The following is a 16,609-nucleotide window of genomic DNA, read 5'->3' on the forward strand; positions in this document are numbered from 1 at the left end:
AATTACAACATGTCTTATGTTATGGGAAGACACTGAACACCATGTCTTGGTCATGGTGATGAATATGGAGGAGAAAGGTTCACTCCATATTAACTATTGTAGTGGTCTTAATGAGATTGAACTCCATACACTCATATATTTGAATATTTGGTCAACAATAAATGGGCATATTTTGAGTATGTGGATCAGTTCCAGGAGATATGCCAATTGGGGTGGACTTTGGAGCTTCAAAAGTCAACCGCATTCCTAGCTAGGTTTCTTCCTCTTGGATTTGTAGTTACTTTCTCAACATTTAAGCTTTTACCTATTGTTCCAACACCATTCCTATCTGCCTGCTACCATTTTCTCAACACCATGGTCATTGGTTGAACCTCTGGAGCTGGAAGCAAATTCCTAAATTAAATTATTTATTTTCTAGGTTTCCTTGGTCATTTGTCTCTTTATAACAATACAAAAGGAACTCACTGAATAAAATATATTTGAAACAAGAAAGTGAGACGGAGGTTTCAGGGAGCTATGGACATGCTAGAAAGAGTAATTCACCTTGGTACACAAGAGTTGTTAACCCTGAGCCACATTTCCAACCCTATGTAGGCTTCATTGCTTTTAGGTAAGTATGTGTAACATCATTGGAGCAAATGTCTAGCTTTCCAAGTATTCAAGTTACTTTTTTATTGCTGTGAACAAAACACCATGACCAAAGGCAATATGGGGGTGGATGGTGGAAGGGGAGGTGTAACAGTATATGAGGGAAACCAATGTAGGAACTAAAATTGCTCAGTAATTTGGCAACAGCAGTGGCCATGGAGGTGTGCTGTTTACTGCCTTGTTCCTCAAAGATTGACTAGCCTACATTTTTAGAGAACCCAAAACTACCAGTAAAGGACGGGCACAAACAATAATGGCCTGGATCATTCCACATCAATCACAAATTACGAAAATTCTCTACGTGCTTGCCTATATCATTATGAAGGCATTTTCTCAATGGAAGTTCTATACTCTCATATAATGTTTTCTTAAATCAATTTGAAAAAAGTATTAGTCACCATAATTGATTCCATGTCAACTTGATATAAATACATTACTGATAATTTATAACCTTTTCTTTTTTGTTCATCCCTAAGTTATATAACACACTAAGAACATCACAATATAAAATGTTATAAACTTAAAATATCCCACATTGTTATGAAGTCAAACACTCAACTGTTCAGTGTTTCCTTAAAATAGTCAAAATCTGTGTAAAATTCTAAACTGTCTTTAAATTTCTATTCTCTTAACTGTGCTTCCCTGATAAAACAAAAGTAGATTAAATATTTTTTTATGCAAAGGATGAAAAACTAGTGCTCAAGGCAATGTCAAACACAACACTATGTAACTCAGCTTCCAATATCTCAGATCCATTTATGATATTAAAAATTCCTGCATAGGACATAAATCATTCCTCTGGCTCCACTCTCTTCATCCCACACAGCTAGTCCTTAGGCTCAGGAGTGCTGCATTCCATGGCTGTTGCTGTCTTGGGAGATATTTTTTGTTTCAGGTATTTTCCAAACACAGGTCTTCTGCAATGGGATTGCACTTTAACCAATAGCTTCTACTAGGCCCCATATAAGGACACTAGCCCTGCCTCACAATGGCAAGCTCAGATGAACCCCATAACACTTTAATGCCTTCAAAACTACTACTGTCAGTCGGAGCCATTACTGCCGGAAAAGGTCCCGCATAGCTCAGCAGCCAAGATGTGTGACTTCACCGAAGACCAGACCGCAGAATTCAAGGAGGCTTTTCAGCTGTTTGACCGAACAGGCGATGGCAAGATCCTGTACAGCCAGTGTAGGGATGTGATGCGGGCCCTGGGCCAGAACCCTACCAACGCCGAGGTGCTCAAAGTCCTGGGGAACCCCAAGAGTCATGAGATGAATGTGAAGGTGCTGGACTTTGAGCACTTCCTGCCCATGCTGCAGACTATGACCAAGAACAAGAACCAAGGAACTTACGAGGATTATTTTGAAGACCTTCGTGTGTTTGACAAAGAAGGGAATGGCACTGTCATGGATGCTGAAATCCATCATGTTCTAGTCACACTGTGTGAGAAGATGACAGAGGAAGAAGTAGAGATGCTAGTGGCGGGGCATGTGGACAGCAACGGTTGCATCAACCTTGAAGAGCTTGTCCGGTTGGTGCTGAATGGCTGAGGACATTTACATGTCTCGAGCCTACTCCTTGCCCAGTGTGAGATTTCAGTGTGGCCCCAGAGGCTCCCTAATCACAGCACCTTTCCTGTCTGGTTTCTTTTGGATGATGTTTGCCTTCACCAAATAAAACTTGCTCTCTGTGCAAAAAAAAAAAAAAAAAAAAAAAAAAAAAAACAAAACAAAACAAAACAAAACAAAAAAACTACTACTGTCTAGAGGAATAGAGGAATGATGCACTATCAAATTTGTCTCCCAGCACAAGGTACAAACTTGACTGCTTCTGGAACATAGCTTCTGTCTGCTAACCTCAAAGAAATACATCCCTGTGCACCTCACTTCAAAGACACTGGTCTTTTCTTAATCATCACTAATTTCTGAGCTCTAGATAGCCAGCATCAGTTGTCCCTGCAAAAGAATGTTTTCAGTTTAACAGTTTCTGTATCTTGCTAATCACATCCAGTACTTCACACCTATTTTACTACCTACAGATTTTTAATTTAAAACATGCAATGGCCCTGATAGACTTTGTAAGTGCTTCTCAAATTTCCCTTTGGAATTTTATAACCCACGTTTTTCTTTTCTGCAATTTTCACAACACTCTTGTCTTCTAAGTTTCCATAGAAAAGCTCATTAAGGTTTGACCACTCAATGGTTTTACCTGTGAAAAATTTCAAAGCCCTTCCACAATCCCCCAAATATCATGGTTAGGTCTGTCACAGAAATACCCCACAATTATGTTCATTTATGTCTTTGCCAAAGTTTCTATTGCCATGATGAAATACTTGGATTAAATGCAACTTAAGGTGTGTCTCATTTTACTCACATTTCCATATAACCATTCATCATGGAATATTGTCAAGACAGGAAGTCAAGTTAAAAATATGCAGACGGGAACTGATGCAAGGTTCATGGAGGATGTTGTTATAGCCTTGTTCATCATGGCATTTTTGGCCTTATTTCTTATAGAACCCCCATTCCAGGAATGGCTCATGTAATAATGAGTTAGTACCTCCCATATCAATGACTAATTAAAAAGTATCCTAGAAGTATTCCAATAGCCTGACCTAATGAAAGAAATTTCTCATTTGAGAATTTCTCCTCTTAGATAACTTTAACTTATGTCATGTTGATATAAAAACTAGCCACCACACTGTGTTATTATGAGATGATATTTCAGTAGAAATGCATAGACTTTTTAGAGTTAATTTCAATATGTGTTTATGCTTGGGCAGGGATGTAGCTCATTGGTCCTGTGCTTGTCTGATATGCACAAGAGCTGGATAGGTCTGCAGTATTGCATGAACCAGCCATAGTGACACTCTCCAGTATATGACTTGGGGAAACTATGCAATTAGGAATTCAAGTACATAAATTATTATTTGTGAAGCTTAAAGGACACTTAGCTAAATGACAACTTTCTCAAGGTATAAAATAATAAGACATAAAATAATTTCTAAATCACAGACCCTTCCTGACTAGAATTACAATATTTCATGTAGTTTTAGTTCATCAATCCACTATAATCTCTCTGGTGACAGTGACACAAGTTCCTCATATCTGCCTCAGTGTTCTAGATTTGTAAATGAAAGACACATGCACATGCACATTCACACACATGTGCACACATGCACACACATGTGCGCACACATACCTGTATATTTAAATATACCTTAATCAGCTTGATGACTGGGTACTTATAAACCTCCCTGTAACTTCTGATAACCCTGAATTATTAGTTTCTAAAATCTATATTTTATCATGGCCACTGCAGACCCTGGCTTTCAACCCTTTAGGGCCACAATTCCCAACTCTTACATGTTGTCAGTCTCGTGATCTTATACTTCTGAGTCATGATCTTTCTGTTTTCCTGACATGGTGATTCTGCTTCTTCTCCAGGTCCCCTTGCTCTCAAGTCTTAAGTCTTGCCTTTGTCTCTCTGTTCAACCTTTGTCCTCTGACAACTTGAATTACCAACCAGAACCTACTGATGTCTAGAATCATTAGTATGTTATATGTGGGATTCTCCTGCAGATTTGGGAACCCAATTAATATAACACAATTATTAAATAAAATCCAGAACATATTCCCCTTTACATCCATTCAAAAAGACTTTTCTCTCAGATGTACATTGAATTTATTTATAACAATCATCTAAACTATAATGTATGATATACATTAACAACATCCAATCCATCAATTTTGTCAATATAGACACATTACTCTAACATCCATTTTCATTTAAGGAGTTTACAATTCTATGTCTGAATTATGTTTTGATTTTAACTTGCATTACAATCTGAAAACCATTCTTTTAATATATATCATCTTTCTTAAGGCTAAGCAACTTAAAAAGACTTCAGCCTCATCAGAGACACAAGAATTAATAAATATTATATGGATATGTGGGAAGCATAAACACATACCTTGCAAAACAACCAACTTTTAGAGACAAATTTGTTTACCTGGACAGTCCCCTGTTTCTCAAAATTTTGGAGTATGTATCTTTAGCCTTCTGGCCAGAACCATCTGACAGACCTTAAATGAAGCAGGAATCAGGAAGGACTAGTTTAACCTTTCTTGATATATCTATGCTGACAACTCTCTGGCATTGTGTATCCTTTCCTGGACAGTAGTTTTTGTCTGTAAATGGGGAAATTCTTGTCCAGTGGTTACTTTGCCACAACTGAAGTAGCTCAATTTGGAGATAATGATCAACAGTATGATGTTTGAACCTTTAAAGGGGTATGGTCAGGAGTAGACATGTCTCTTAGTAAAAAAATCAAATTATAATGAAATTAATTATGGCAATTTTCGTTTAATGAGTTGATTTTATCAGTAACCAAATCTAATAAATCTTCATTTATTTCATGTCAAGGATGGCACAATGAATCTTAAGGATTCTATAAACAACAAGATTTATTTTAGCTGAGGTTTTGGCTGGAGACATGACTAAGCTAGTTACAGGATTGCTCCTACGTAAAGGAATCAGTGAATCAAGTTAATTGTCCTGTGACTTTCTCAAATTTTTCTTTTCTGTAGTCAAGATCTTTAGGGTATCTTCCCCTGTCATATCTGAGCCAAATCACACTGGAATGGGTCCAAAGAATTTATTTTTTTCGATTAGCAAAAATATACAGCCTCTCTTCCAAAATAGCATGTCCTTGGTCCAGTAACCCCATATCACCAAACATATAGATTGTTGAAATTAGCAGCCTCCTTTTGTTTCAGGACTGTTCTATTTTGATCTTCCTCACAAAAGATGTTTAATGCCATAGCTACAAAACTTGTAATCTTATGCATTCTGATAATTAAAACATTTAAAGAAATTGAAGCAATCTAAACAATTAAATTATCTTTTTCATTCACTATCTCCTTCCCTATCTCTTGCCTTGTTCTTAAACAAGATCAAGGCTTAAGTTTCTACTATCTGTCACAGGTAATGTTATTTTTTTCTTATTCCCTGCCATTGTTTGTAATCTTTATTAATTTTTATTTTCAATTTATTTATGTATGTATACTTTTTAAAATTTTTATTAGATATATTACTTTATTTACATTTCAAACGTTATTCTCCTGGTTTCCTGTCCATAAACCCCCATTTCTTCCCCCCTCGTATGGATATTCTCCCTATACATCCCCCTTATTGTGCCCCATATTCCCCAACACTGAGGGTCCAACCTTGGCAAGACCAAGGGCTTCCACTTCCACTGGTGCCCCAACAAGGCACTTCACTGCTACATATGGAGTTGGAGCCCTGGGTCAGTCCATGTGTAGTCTTTTGTTAGTGATTTAGTCCCTGGAAGCTCTGGTTAGCTGGTATTGTTGTTTTTATGGGGTTGCAAGTTCCTTCAACTCTTTCAATACTTCCTCTAATTCCCCCGCAAGGGGGTCCTATTATCAGTTCAGTGATTTGCTGTTAACATTTACCTCTGTATTGAACATGCTTTGGATGTGTCTCTCAGGATAGATCTATATCCGGTCCCTTTGAGCACGCATTTTCTAGCTTCATCAATCTTATTTAGTTTTGGCAACCGTATATATATATAGTCCGCATGCGGGTCAGGATCTCTATTGCCATTCCTTGAGTTGCTGTTCTAAACTTTGCTTCCATATCCTTTCCTATGGATATTTTTCCAGCTTTAAAGAGTGGGAGAATCTGCCTTTTTGTCATCTTTCTTCTTGAGCTTCCTGTGGTCTGTGGATTGCATCTTAGGTAATTCGAACTTTTTGGCTAATATCCAATTATCAATTAGTGCATACCAAGTATATTTTTCTGTGATTGAGTAACCTCACTCAGGATGGTATTTTTCTAGTTCACTCCATTTGCCTATGAATTTTATGAATTCATTGTTTTGGATAGCTGAGTAGTACTCGATTGTGTAGATGTACCACATTTGAATCCATTCCTCTGTTGAAGGTGTGTGGGTTCTTTCCAGCTTCTGGCTATTATAAAAAAGGCTGTTATGAACTTAATGGAGCATGTGTCTTTGTTGTATGTGAGCATCTTTTAGTATATTCCCAAGAGAGGTATAGTTGGATCCTCAGGTAGTGGAATGTACAATTTTTCTGAGGAACCTCCAGACTAATTTCCAGAGTACTTGCATAAGTTTGCAATCCCAACAACAATGGAGGAGTGTTCCTCTTTCTCCACATCCTCACCATCATCTGCTGTCACCTGAGTTTTTTATCTTAACCATTCTGACTGGAGTGAGGTAGAATCTCAGGGTCATTTTGATTTGCATTTCCCTGTACTAAGGATGTTGAACATTTCTTTAGGTGCTTTTTTGCCATTCAATAATACTCAGCTGAGAATGTTTGGTTTAGCTCTGTACCCAATTTTTTAATAGGATTATTTGGCTCTCTGGAGTCAAACTTCTTGAGTTCTTCGTATATTTTGGATATTAGCCCTCAATCAGATTTAGGATTGGTAAAGATCTTTTTCTAGTCTGTTGGTTGCCATTTTGTCATAAAGACAGTGTCTTTTGCTTTACAAAAGCTTTGCAGTTTTTGAGGTCCCATTTGTGGATTCATGATCTTAGAGCATAAGCCATTGGTGTTTTGTTCAGGAAACTTTCCTCAGTGCCTTGTGTTCGAGACTCTTCCCCACATTTTCTTCTATTAGTTTGAGTGTATCTGATTTGATGTGGAGGTCTTTGATCCACTTGGACTTAAGCTTTGTACTTGGTGATAAGAATGCATTGATTTGCACTCTTTTACATACTGACCTCCAGTTGAACCAGCACCATTTGTTGAAAATGCTATCTTTCTTCCACTGGATGGTTTTAGCTGTTTTGTCAAAATCAAGTGACTATGTGTGTGTGGGTTCATTTCTGGGTCTTTAATTTGGTTCCACTGATCTATCTGCCTGTCTCTGTATCAATACCATACAGTAGTGAAAACTATACTCAACAGTAAATGAACTTCTGGTGGGATCACCATGTCTGACTTCATGCAGTATTATGTATGTATACTTAACAAATTAAATCAATTTTTATTTGTTCCTATTTTCTATGGATTTATCTCTATCTCTATCTATATTATCTCTCTATATCTATCTATTGTATCAGCTTTCTTGTTATATGATTTGAATTAATATATTTAACTATATAACTTTAATTATATTCCCTTCAACTTATTATATAAGTTCTAAGTTATTTACTTATTTATATTTCTAAGTTATTAACTTGTCATATCAGGAAAAGCAATCCCAGAATTCCTATTCCTACGTAGCCCGCATTCAAAGAACCCAGCTATCTTCCGTCATATAGAGATTGACAAATTTCTCTTAAAGCATTTTTATCCTTATCTCTGTATATAATATATATTCTCTTTATGTAATATGAATTATCATCCTTTTAATTAAATTTTCTCTTATTTATTATAGAAGCCCAATTTTAGGCTTTTGTTTTTTCATCTTTAAAGACAATTAAATAAATTTTTACTCATTTTCTTCTTCTGGGAAAAGAATGTCTCACTATTTGTGTTGAGATAGGGTTTCTCTCTATCTCTGTGTCTTTATTTCTTATATTTGAAATCAAAGACATATATTTTTATATATATTTAAAAACACTTGAAATGTATCACTATATCTCCCTCTATATTTAAAAACAATTAAATTTTTACTTATTCAGTTCTATCTTTCATTTACCTGATTGTAGACAGCAAGTAGTCTTCGTGATCTGTCTCATTTTGTCTGTTAAGAGGTCAGTCTCATTGAATAGTAAGGGCTCCCAGCATCTTTGAGCTAAAACTCTCTGAGGCAGCCTAAAAGCCTTTAGATTGGTCCAAGGTAAATCATTGCCACACAGTTTTGTCCAGCATGCCTTATGGAACTTAGATGTGTCTCAGTTTATGCCCAGAATTATGTGCACCAATGTAGCACATCTTTTGTCCTAGTCCTAAACCTTCGCTACTTGGGGAGGAATCACCTGACCCAGATAGCATTAAATCAAATCCACAACAATGGTGTTACTATATGATGTCTGGAATATACGTAAATATGTTTCTTCTCTGAGTTATGAAAATTTTTGAATCATCAGTGCAATTTGAACTTTTGTACCATTAAATGAAATTAAAAATATGAAACACAAAATTTCAACTACCTTCAACATTTGAGATACACACATTTTTATCAAATAAGATGTAGTAACAGATACTATGTAACTGTTACTATTCTTTAAAACTAATGAACTACATTTCTCCCTATAGATAATCTCAATATATAATTTAGTTTTGCCTCATGCAATAGCAATGCACATTATAACATATGTATCAATGGCTTGTTTGTTTATTTATTTATTTATTTATTTATGAAATACATTTTGTCCTCTAACTGGAGCAACAGTTACTATCTTGTTCCAAAATTAGGCACTTTTTCAGTTGGATTAGCCTCACATACCTGTGCCTAGGAATGGTTGTAAATGGTGTTTTAGGTATCTAACATGAATGCAGATAGCATGAATATAATTGATAAACATTTCAAACAAATTATCATTAAGAAAGAATTATAAATCATTATTCTGAAACACATAATGTGATAGAACATACAAATTAAGCACAAATAAATAATTTTATTATCATGGTGCATTTTCAAAATGATTCATGTGTTTCTAATTATGAGTAGAGATGAGGCTGTTTCCATATGCATGAGTAGGAAACAACCTTGAAGCAGGAGTTTTAAGCATCTCAAAAGGAAGCTAGGAACCCAACTCCAGTGTTCTGCAAGAGCTATATATGCTTACAGTGATTCATAGATATCATTCATGTCATAAGTTCTGTTTAATTTAAAAATTACTTATTTCAGGGGAACGTTTTAGGTTGAGGTAAGGTTGAGAATATTAACATTTTTCTAAAAATTTTGATGACTGCTTAGAATTTTTTTCTCCCTAGGTTTTCCTTTGCTATATCCAAATAATAACTCTAGTATAAATGGAATATGTTTAGAACACTGATTACAATAAAGTGTGTATTTTTTTATCATCATTATCTGATAATAAACTGATTTGAAGTAGGTGCAAGATCATTTTATAGATTGACTCATACCTTTTCTAACCACAATCCAGAAGAATAAATACTATCATTATTTGGACCTTTAACATGGGTTTGATTATGGAGAGATGACTCTGTACATAAAGTATTTGCAATGCAAATATGAGGAATGAGTTTAGATACTGAGAATCCAGTAGGGGTAAGGGCATAGAAGAAGACATCTTTAAACCCAGTGTTCTTCTGGAGTCAGGGAAAGATAGATCCCGAGGTCCTGATGGAGGTTCACAGGGACACATTGCCTAAAACATAAAATAAATTGCTAAGCACTTGATGGCCTTTTAGGAGACTTGAGTGTTTATACTTCCAAAAGATTACAATTGTGTGTGACCATCGCTACCTGGAATTCAATTTTTCTTCTGAACTCTACAGGCAATTGCCTTTCAACACCCACATACAACAAAGAAATAATTAGAAATAAAATTAATCCTTAAAATCTTTGGTAGAAAGTGATTAAATAAGACACTTGCTGTGGATCTTTCTTTTCCTCATATTTTTTCAAAGGAAATGCATCTGTACACAAATGCAGAAATCACACACAGAGACACATACTCAAGACAAGCAGAGAGAGATGGCTAGGATGTGAAGTGCAGGGGAGAGTGAAGAGTTGTGGGAAATGAAAGGGAGGGAGAGAAGGAAAGAGGAACATATTTACCTATGTTAAAAACTTGCCCAATGTCACCAGAATAGCAGGGCTTATACTTAAAGGCAGAGATTTTAGTCTTTTAATCAATTCTGCTTCATTTTAATTGTTAGAAGTGAAACGTCCCTAACAATAATATGTATATCCCAGTGGCCTATACATAATGTTACGGCTGAGAGGTCGTTCATCAGTAATGTACTCTTCAGAAATAGTGAGATGTATGTTCCACATAGAATAGGGCTTTAATTTCTGAGCAATTTTCCTGTAAGTGTAACTCTGGGGTCAAACCAGGTTTTCTGTTATTACTCAATGCTATCTAAAGTGACACAAATGAAATGACCTGTTCTATGAATTTAAGGTTATCTCATATGTAGTTTACATGACTTTTACTAGAATGTTAGCAAAAGTATCCCATCTGTAAGGGTGATCATGATTATGTAAGCAGTCTCTCCATTCACCTTATCCCAATGGATTCTAAATTACAACTTAGTGTTTGATAAGGGAAAAACTTGAGCTCTGCTCCCAAACCCTGTGGGGGAGAGACCTCACCGCCTGATCAGGTGGGCACTCCTGAGGCTGCAGAGCGGAGGAGACCACCAACACTGCCCACACCTGCCCACATCCCTGGCCCAAGAGGCAACTGTATAAGGCCTCTGGGTTCCCGTAGGGGAGGGCCCAGGAGCAGCAGGATCCCTGCACCTGAGACACCGTCGGAAACTGAAGGAAACAGACCGGATGAACAGTTCTCTGCCCCCACATCCCGTGGGAGGGAGAGATAAACCTTCACAGAGGCGGACACGCCTGGGAAACCAGAAGAGACTGCACTCTGTGCACATCCAGACGCCAGAGGAAAACACCAAACGCCATCTGGAACCCTGGTGCACGGAGGCTCCGGGAAAGAGCGGCGCAGATCTTCCCTGTTGCTGCCGCCGTGGAGAGGACTTAGGCAGTACCCCACGAGCAAACTTGAGCCTTGGAACCACAGGTAGGACCAACTTTTCCCCTGCAAGAAACCTGCCCAGTGAACTCAAGACACAGGCCCACAGGAACAGCTGAAGACCTGTAGAGAGGAAAAACTACATGCCCCAAAGCAGAACACTCTGTCCCCATAACTGGCTGAAAGAAAACAGGAAAACAGGTCTACAGCACTCCTGACACACAGGCTTATAGGACAGTCTAGCCACGGTCAGAAATAGCAGAACAAAGTAACACTAGAGATAATCTGATGGCGAGAGGCAAGCGCAGGAACCCAAGCAACAGAAACCAAGACTACATGGCATCATCGGAGCCCAATTCTCCCACCAAAGCAAACACAGAATATCCAAACACACCAGAAAAGCAAGATCTAGTTTCAAAATCATATTTGATCATGATGCTGGAGGACTTCAAGAAAGACATAAAGAACTCCCTTAGAGAACAAGTAGAAGCATACAGAGAGGAATCACAAAAATCCCTGAAAGAATTCCAGGAAAACACAATCAAACAGTTGAAGGAATTAAAAATGGAAATAGAAGGAATCAAGAAAGAACACATGGAAAGAACCCTGTACATAGAAAATCAAAAGAAAAGACAAGGAGCTTTAGATACAAGCTTCACCAACAGAATACAAGAGATGGAATATAGAATCTCGGGAGCAGAAGATTCCATAGAAATCATTGACTCAACTGTCAAAGATAATGGAAAGCAGAAAAAGCTACTGGTCCAAAACATACAGGAAATCCAGGACTCAATGAGAAGATCAAACCTAAGGATAATAGGTATAGAAGAGAGTGAAGACTCCCAGCTCAAAGGACCAGTAAATATCTTCAACAAAATCATAGAAGAAAACTTCCCTAACCTAAAAAAAGAGATACCCATAGGCATACAAGAAGCCTACAGAACTCCAAATAGATTGGACCAGAAAAGAAACACCTCCCGTTACATAATTGTCAAAACACCAAACGCACAAAATAAAGAAAGAATATTAAAAGCAGTAAGGGAAAAAGGTCAAATAACATATAAAGGCAGACCTATCAGAATCACACCAGACTTTTCACCAGAAACTATGAAGGCCAGAAGATCCTGGACAGATGTCATACAGACCCTAAGAGAACACAAATGCCAGCCCAGGTTACTGTATACTGCAAAACTCTCAATTAACATAGATGGAGAAACCAAGATATTCCATGACAAAACCAAATTTGCACAATATCTTTCTTCAAATCCAGCACTACAAAGGATAATAAAGGGTAAAGCCCAACATAAGGAGGCAAGCTATACCCTAGAAGAGGCAAGAAACTAATTGTCTTGGCAACAAAACAAAGAGAATGAAAGCACACAAACATAACCTCACATCCAAATATGAATATAACAGGAAGCAATAATCACTATTCCTTAATATCTCTCAACATCAATGGCCTCAACTCCCCAATAAAAAGACATAGATTAACAAACTGGATACGCAATGAGGACCCTGCATTCTGCTGCCTACAGGAAACACACCTCAGAGACAAAGACAGACACTACCTCAGAGTGAAAGGCTGGAAAACAACTTTCCAAGCAAATGGTCAGAAGAAGCAAGCTGGAGTAGCCATTCTAATATCAAATAAAATCAATTTTCAACTAAAAGTCATCAAAAAAGATAAGGAAGGACACTTCATATTCATCAAAGGAAAAATCCACCAAGATGAACTCTCAATCCTCATCTTCGATTGGTTTATATACAAGTGTGCAATTTCTAGGCTTGAAAGTAAAATGATGCTATCTGGTGCTGGATAGAGGACCCTTATTTTTTATTATGGCAGCTTGCTATTTTTGTAACATGGTGATTTGGTTGAACACAATAAAGTACAGTAGTAACTGATCTCCCCCTCTTCCTGGATGAGTGAGGAGATGATTAAATGTTGATGTCAGCATCCATGAGCATATTCAGATGAGCTTCTGCTTCTGTTGAAAAGGATGCTGTGTTTGATTGTGGTCCGAAGCTTTGAAGCACTACTTGGCATCTCCTTCCTTGGAGGTCTCACTGTTTAAACATAACAGATTTGATAGCTTGTTGGTAAGGTGAGGTCCAGCTTGTCTCCCCTAGGTCATCTTCATGTGAATCCGGTGGCTATACGGTTTTGTTCTAGGGATATTTCATTTTTTTAATAACGGTTTTAGCTGACATTCATGGAGAGAATGAATCCTTAGAACTGTGCGACTAGTGAAAGGAAATCCTGTCTAGAGTATGTTTCTTTACAAAGCAGTGTCACACCATCCTTTGGGCCCTCTGCTGGAAAAGTAGAATCAAGTCTCAAATAATGCCTTTTAAATTGTATCCTCTAGTATTATAGATGTAGGACAGTACTGTATCATAACTCTGTGGATGTAAAATAGCTTGTACCTGCTTTATGATACGTAGTAGTGACCGTGCTTTATCAGAGCTGTTTTAATGATGTTGCTCAGAATGTTTTCTTTCCAGATGATGATTGAGAAGCTAATTTAAAAAAAATTGGTGCCAGGTACCACAAGAGTAACAGAACTGTGCTGTTTTCTCGGGTTTTTTTTTTTACTTTTTTTTTTAATGCAGTATGCTGGATGTCTCTACAGTTTTGTTCAGATGACTGCAGAACCTGGAAAAGCTGTTGCTGCTGTTGATGCATAACACTGCTATTATTGGTCTTTTTATATAAATATAAATATATATATACAGATATATAATTTGAATTTTTTGAAACTTTACCTGTGCTGTCAACTTTGGAAAAAAGTATCCCCGTTTACTGTGTTGAGTTGGCACTGTACAGAAATTAACAGCCATATTGGTCTAGAAATGTTAAACTTAAGTTTTTTCCATTTGTACAGAGGTAACACACTGTATTAAATATGTAAGGTCTTATATACGTGGGTTTGATTACAAAACCTAATAAAGTATTCTCTAAATTAAAAAAAAAGATATCAATGAAAAAAATATTTTTGTAGGTTTAAATATTTTTTCATTTTTATTTATACTGTGGCATATATAGTAGATCACAGAACTCTGAGAAACAATATATTAATTTTTTCAACAACTAGTTTAGCAATTCAGCCAACACACATTGATATTAAAGTGCACATGTTAAATATGTATAATTAATAATGAGAAAACATTGGAATAATTATTTGTTAAACTATTTAGACAAATTATCTGTATATTTATATCATGTTTCAATATTTTAATTCTGTTCAAAGTTTTCCCATAGAAACTGCTATTTACATTGTATGTTCTTTTTTTCTTTTTTACTACCTATAAATCACTTTATTTTTTTTATCTTTAAAAAAAAAAAACTTGACTTTTGCACAGTTAAACCTGAAATCCATTCTCTCTTTTTACTTGGTATCAGAATGAATGGAACAATGTCTTCCCTTTAATTAATGAATAGTTATTAATGAAAGTGTCAGTATAAAAAAATAATGTTTCTGATTATCAAAAGATCTTAAATGTATTGAACCTGAGAACTGAGAGTATAGCCTAATTGACACAAGACATATTCCTGTAGTCTTCTCACTCACATGCATATACAACATCATGTAAAACTACACACACACACACACACACACACACACACACAAGGCTAACACCTAGCTGGCACTAGGAACAATCATACATACATGTTATCTGGAGAGGAATTCATCCTTAACTAAAGTCAGCTGACGAGGAATTTCACTCAAAAAATAGTGTCTGTGACTAATATTGCATTGAAACACTGGGAATGGCACCTTGCCAATATGACACATAACACATTCACAACCGATTTAGTCAAATTCTTTGCATTTGAATCGTTTTTTTTTTGTTGTTGTTGTTGTTTTCTTTCAGAGAGCACTGCATTTTCTGCTCTTCTTTTCTTTTCTTTTTTTTTTATTAACTTGAGTATTTCTTATATACATTTCGAGTGTTATTCCCTTTCCCAGTATCCGGGAAAACATCACCCACCCCCCTCCCCTTACTTATGGGTGGTCGCCTCCCCAACCTCCCCCCATTGCCGCCCTCCCCCCAACAGTCTAGTTCACTGGGGGTTCAGTCTTAGCAGGACCCAGGGCTTCCCCTTCCACTGGTGCTCTTACTAGGATATTCATTGCTACCTATAAGGTCAGAGTCCAGGATCAGTCCATGTACAGTCTTTAGGTAGTGGCTTAGTCCCTGGAAGCTCTGGTTGCTTGGCATTGTTGTACATATGGGGTCTCGAGCCCCTTCAAGCTCTTCCAGTTCTTTCTCTGATTCCTTCAACAGGGGTCCTATTCTCAGTTCAGTGGTTTGCTGCTGACATTCGCCTCTGTGTTTGCTGTATTCTGGCTGTGTCTCTCAGGAGCAATCTACATCTGGCTGCTGTCAGCCTGCACTTCTTTGCTACATCCATCTAGTCTAATTGGGTGGCTGTATATGTATGGGGCACATGTGGGGCAGGCTCTGAATGGGTGTTCCTTCAGTCTCTGTTTTAATCTTTGCCTCTCTATTCCCTGCCAAGGGTATTCTTGTTCCCCTTTAAAAAAGGAGTGAAGCATTCACATTTTGAACATCTGTCTTCAGTTTCATTTGTTCTATGCATCTAGGGTAATTCAAGCATTTGGGCTAATAGCCACTTATCAGTGAGTGCATACCATGTGCGTTTTTCTGTGATTGGGTTACTTCACTCAGGATGATGTTTTCCAGTTCCAACCATTTGCCTACAAATTTCATAAAGTCATTGTTTTTGATAGCTGAGTAATATTCCATTGTGTAGATGTACCACATTTTCTGTATCCATTCCTCTGTTGAAGGGCATCTGGGTGCTTTCCAGCTTCTGGCTATTATAAATAAGGCTGCTATGAACATAGTGGAGCACGTGTCTTTTTTATATGTTGGGGAATCTTTTGGGTATATGCCCAAGAGAGGTATAGCTGCAGCCTCAGGCAGTTCAATGTCCAATTTTCTAAGGAACCTCCAGAATGATTTCCAGAATGGTTGTACCAGTCTGCAACCCCAACAACAATGGAGGAGTGTTCCTCTTTCTCCACATCCTCTCCAGCATCTGCTGTCACCTGAGTATTTGATCTTAGCCATTCTCACTGGTGTGAGGTGAAATCTCAGGGTTGTTTTGATTTGCATTTCCCTTATGACTAAAGATGTTGAACATTTCTTTAGGTGTTTCTCAGCCATTGGGCATTCCTCAGGTGTGAATTCTTTGTTTAGCTCCGAACCCCATTTTTAATAGGGTTATTTGTCTCCCTGCGGTCTAACTTCTTGAGT

At 37.2% G+C, this 16,609-nt stretch overlaps 1 protein-coding gene and 1 pseudogene across 3 annotated transcripts in view; both read left to right on the forward strand.

Annotated features, from left to right (window-relative positions):
* Cntnap5a (contactin associated protein-like 5A) overlaps nt 1–16,609 on the forward strand; it is a 982,002-nt gene that overhangs the window by 920,718 nt on the left and 44,675 nt on the right.
* On the forward strand, nt 1,703–2,394 carry LOC102551071 (myosin light polypeptide 6-like; annotated as a pseudogene). The gene has a single exon (XR_015635423.1). The product of XR_015635423.1 is annotated as a myosin light polypeptide 6-like (transcript).

Source organism: Rattus norvegicus, chromosome 13 (genome assembly GCF_021556685.1).
Source record: "Rattus norvegicus strain SHRSP/BbbUtx chromosome 13, alternate assembly SHRSP_T2T, whole genome shotgun sequence".
NCBI lineage: Eukaryota > Metazoa > Chordata > Mammalia > Rodentia > Muridae > Rattus > Rattus norvegicus.